A 4,555-nucleotide genomic window follows, 5' to 3' on the forward strand; every position below is an offset into this window, starting at 1 on the left:
GAAAATTATCCCATGATTTACTCACCCAAGCTCAAGCCATCCTAGGTCTATATGACTTTCTTATTTTAGATTAACACAATCAGAGATATATTTAAAAATATCCTGGCTCTAGCAAGCTTTATAATGGTGGTGAACGAGGGGCCTGTTTCAAAGCCCAAAAAAATGCATCCATCATCATAAATATAATCCATATGCCTTCAGTAGGTTAATAAAGGTCTTCTGAAGTGAAGTGATAGTTTTTTTTAAGAAAAAATATCCACATTTAAAACTTTAAAAGTCGACTTGAGCCAAACGAGTAACCCCTGAAGTGATGTATGACGTAGGATGTTTAAGTAGCGCAAGATTAGACGCCTCTCACAGTTCAAACAAACAGGGCTGTGCAACAAACTCAAGCTCCTCTTCTCTTATATTGAAATCCTCTGACATTTCTCTTTAAAATTTCTCATTTTACACTTCTAATTTGTGACCGGTGTCTTGTTTTGCTCTCTCCTCTGCGCTTCCGCGTTCAACATTACATCATGCGTCGAGTCAGGGGTTACGCAAATCAATGCGTATGGCCATCTGCCGGAAGCTAGTTATTATGCTTAAGTTTTAAATATATTTTTCTTTAAAAAAAACATTGTTTCACTTCAGCCGTATGGATTAGTTTTATGATGGATTGATGCAATTTTTTGGGCTTCGAAATCACACCCCGTTCACTACCATTATAAAGCATGGACGAGCCAAGATATTTTAAAATATGTCTCCGATTGTATTCGTCTGAAAGAAGATAGTCATGTACAGTGGGTACGGAAAGTATTCAGACCCCCTTAAATTTTTCACTCTTTGTTATATTGCAGCCTTTTGCTAAAATCATTTAAGTTCATTTTTTTCCTCATTCATGTACACACAGCACCCCATATTGACAGAAAAACACAGAATTGTTGACATTTTTGCAGATTAATTAAAAAAGAAAAACTGAAATATCACATGGTCCTAAGTATTCAGACCCTTTGCTCAGTATTTAGTAGAAGCACCCTTTTGATCTAATACAGCCATGAGTCTTTTTGGGAAAGATGCAACAAGTTTTTCACACCTGGATTTGGGGATCCTCTGCCATTCCTCCTTGCAGATCCTCTCCAGTTCTGTCAGGTTGGATGGTAAACGTTGGTGGACAGCCATTTTTAGGTCTCTCCAGAGATGCTCAATTGGGTTTAAGTCAGGGCTCTGGCTGGGCCTTTCAAGAACAGTCCCAGAGTTGTTGTGAAGCCACTCCTTCGTTATTTTAGCTGTGTGCTTAGGGTCATTGTCTTGTTGGAAGGTAAACCTTCAGCCCAGTCTGAGGTCCTGAGCACTCTGGAGAAGGTTTTCGTCCAGGATATCCCTGTACTTGGCCGCATTCATCTTTCCCTCGATTGCAACCAGTCGTCCTGTCCCTGCAGCTGAAAAACACCCCCACAGCATGATGCTGCCACCACCATGCTCCGCTGTTGGGACTGTATTGGACAGGTGATGAGCAGTGCCTGGTTTTCTCCACACATACCACTTAGAATTAAGGCCAAAAAGTTCATTCTTGGTCTCATCAGACCAGAGAATCTTATTTCTCACCATCTTGGAGTCCTTCAGGTGTTTTTTCATGTTGCACTGAGGAGAGGCTTCCATCAGGCAGTTCCTTTAACCTCATGATTCTCATTTGCTCTGACATGCACTGTGAGCTGTAAGGTCTTATATAGACAGGTGTGTGGCTTTCCTAATCAAGTCCAATCAGTATAATCAAACACAGCTGGACTCAAATGAAGGTGTAGAACCATCTCAAGGATGATCAGAAGAAATGGACGACACCTGAGTTAAAGGTCCCGTTTTTCGTGTTTTTTTTGAAGCTTTGATTGTGTTTCTAGTGTGCAATATAACATGTGTTCATGTTTCGCGTGTAAAAAATGATTTCAAAATAACAGCGTTTCGACAACATGGCGACAAACACACTCTACAAACGCAACTCTTGCTCTTCTCAGTGGGAGCGCAACAAGACCACGCCCCCTTTTTTGTGTATTCCTGTGGGCGGAGGTTAGTCAAAAAATATTTTAGTGACATCATTAAAGAAAGTAGAGGGATGTAGTCCAAACTGGCCGTTCGATGTAGGCGACTTCTGTTAAATAAAATATCTCGTTTGGCATTGAACTTTGAGCTTTAAAATTTTTTCAGATTTTATTTATACTCTAACAACAACATTACTAACTAAAGTTTGAAACATGGGATCACGAAGAACGGGACCTTTAAATATATGAGTGTCACAGCAAAGGGTCTGAATACTTAGGACCATATATTTCAGTTTTTCTTTTTTAATAAATCTGCAAAAATGTCAACAATTCTGTGTTTTTCTGTCAATATGGGGTGCTGTGTGTACATTAATGAGGAAAAAAATGAACTTAAATGATTTTAGTAAATGGCTGCAATATAACAAAGAGTGAAAAATTTTAGGGGGTCTGAATACTTTCCGTACCCACTGTACATCTAGGATGGCTTGAGGGTGAGTAAATCATGGGATAATTTTAATTTTTGGGTGAACTATTCCTTTAAGCCAAACAGTTGAGAAACAGATCCAAGTTTAAGTAATTTTCACTGATAACCTTCCCATACACCAAAGCTCTGATATTTCATTCACATGCTTGATCAGATTAAAATAGTGCAGCAAAAGGTAAATGATTCTCACATGCTGCAATTGAGATTTGAATAGCCTAATGTATAATGGAGAATAAGATTTGTATGGAAGCTTGTTTCTGCCACTGAAAAAAAAAAAAAAAAAAAAAGGTAATTGTGACTTATTTCACAATTGTTTTTTTTTTTTCTCAGAATTGCAAGATGTAAACTTGCAATTGTGAGAAAAAAAAAGTCAAAATTCTGAGATAAGAAACATGCTTCCATAGATTTGGTAGCTGCAGCGAATGTCACGTAAAAACATACACTTGGCCTTATTGTGGCTCTCAAAACAAAGGTCATTTATGTGGGTCTCACCGTAGTATCTTACAAGATGGTGATCACTTTCTGATGTACTACAAGTGATAATTACCTTGCTGGAGAATCTTCTAGAATCCCATGGCTCAGAATGTTTCGGAAATGAATTCTGCAATAAATAAGTGTAAATTCCAATTCACTTGCTTCTCAGGCTGACAGATCTTGATCTGGAACTCAATCCAGCACGCAAAGGTCTAGTCCTGGTCTTAGGGTCCACTTGTAATTAACATTCTGGTATAAACTGTAGTGCACAATCAGATATTTGCAGGACACAGCACATGATATGTTCAAGTGGTAGAAACTCAAAAACAAACAAACCACACAGCCTTATTAAACCTGAAGAAATTGAGCTTATACTTTTGGTAAATAATTATATGCAAAAGAGATGTATGCACATTGAACAACATACATCTTGCAGTAAAAGTAAAGTATTTACCAGAACCAAGATGTCACGATTAAGCGAGAAAATTCAATAACCTTTGTGCGGTTTCTTAAATGCTCAATCACTGTCTTTAAACATGCTTTGCTGTTTCTTGTTTAACTCTTCATTCTCTTAAAAACTCATTAAAAAGCCGCACAAACAGCAGCACATTGCCTGAAACCTTGAGCAGTATAAGTCTTGAAAGTTTCCCTGTGGTTTTGCGCGCATGTTGGATCTAAATAAAGTGACTTGTCAAATGGCCACAGGAAGCTCGGAGCGTTTGTGAACCCAAAACAGAGGCAAGTTCCAGTAAACAAGTATTACTCTGTGGTGAAACCATCTCATCTGCACAAACAGGGTAAGATGAGCCATTAGGGCAAGTTGTCAAATCAAAATCAAACCGCTTAAAGCTCACTGCATTACTCACTAACTTAAAAGAGATTTTGGTGGAGCTTTGAAATATGGAAATCTGACAGCAAATTTTCTTTGTTTCTCTGTTAATAAGAAATGCATGAAGAGTTTATGGTATTTATACAGAATAATAAAGCACAAAATTCAACCAGCAGTCAACACTGGCGTTCACATTTATACAATAATGAAATTAAAACCAGTTGACAATGCAAATGACAAACAACAGGTAGAGGCAAAACAATGACTTGAACTTGATACACATTTAACGGTTTATGAAATTGCAAACACCAGTTTATTTACGCAGTGCAGTAACTAAACATCTTTTATTGTATTTGATTGCGTGACCAACTTGGAAAACACACTCAACTATTCCCAGCAAAATATTAAAAAAATATTGGGGCAACATACTAGCTACATTCCTAAACATTTAAATTAGTCTTCATATAAAATCATTAAATAATTAGATCAAAGAGTACTATGAAATAGCAAATTTTAATGTAAAAAAAAGATAACGCTGCATGCATTCATATAGGGCCTTTTCGGTTAAAGGCTTAGTTGACTTCAGAATTAAAATTTCCTGATAATTTACTCACCCCCATGTCATCCAAGATGTTTATGTCTTTCTTTCTTCAGTCGAAAAGAAATGAAGGTTTTTGAGGAAAAAATTCCAAGATTTTTCTCCATATAGTGGACTTCACTGGGGTTCAACGGGTTGAAGGTCCAAATGTCAGT

The sequence above is a fragment of the Chanodichthys erythropterus genome, chromosome 13, assembly GCF_024489055.1.
Source record: "Chanodichthys erythropterus isolate Z2021 chromosome 13, ASM2448905v1, whole genome shotgun sequence".
NCBI classification, from domain to species: Eukaryota; Metazoa; Chordata; class Actinopteri; order Cypriniformes; family Xenocyprididae; genus Chanodichthys; species Chanodichthys erythropterus.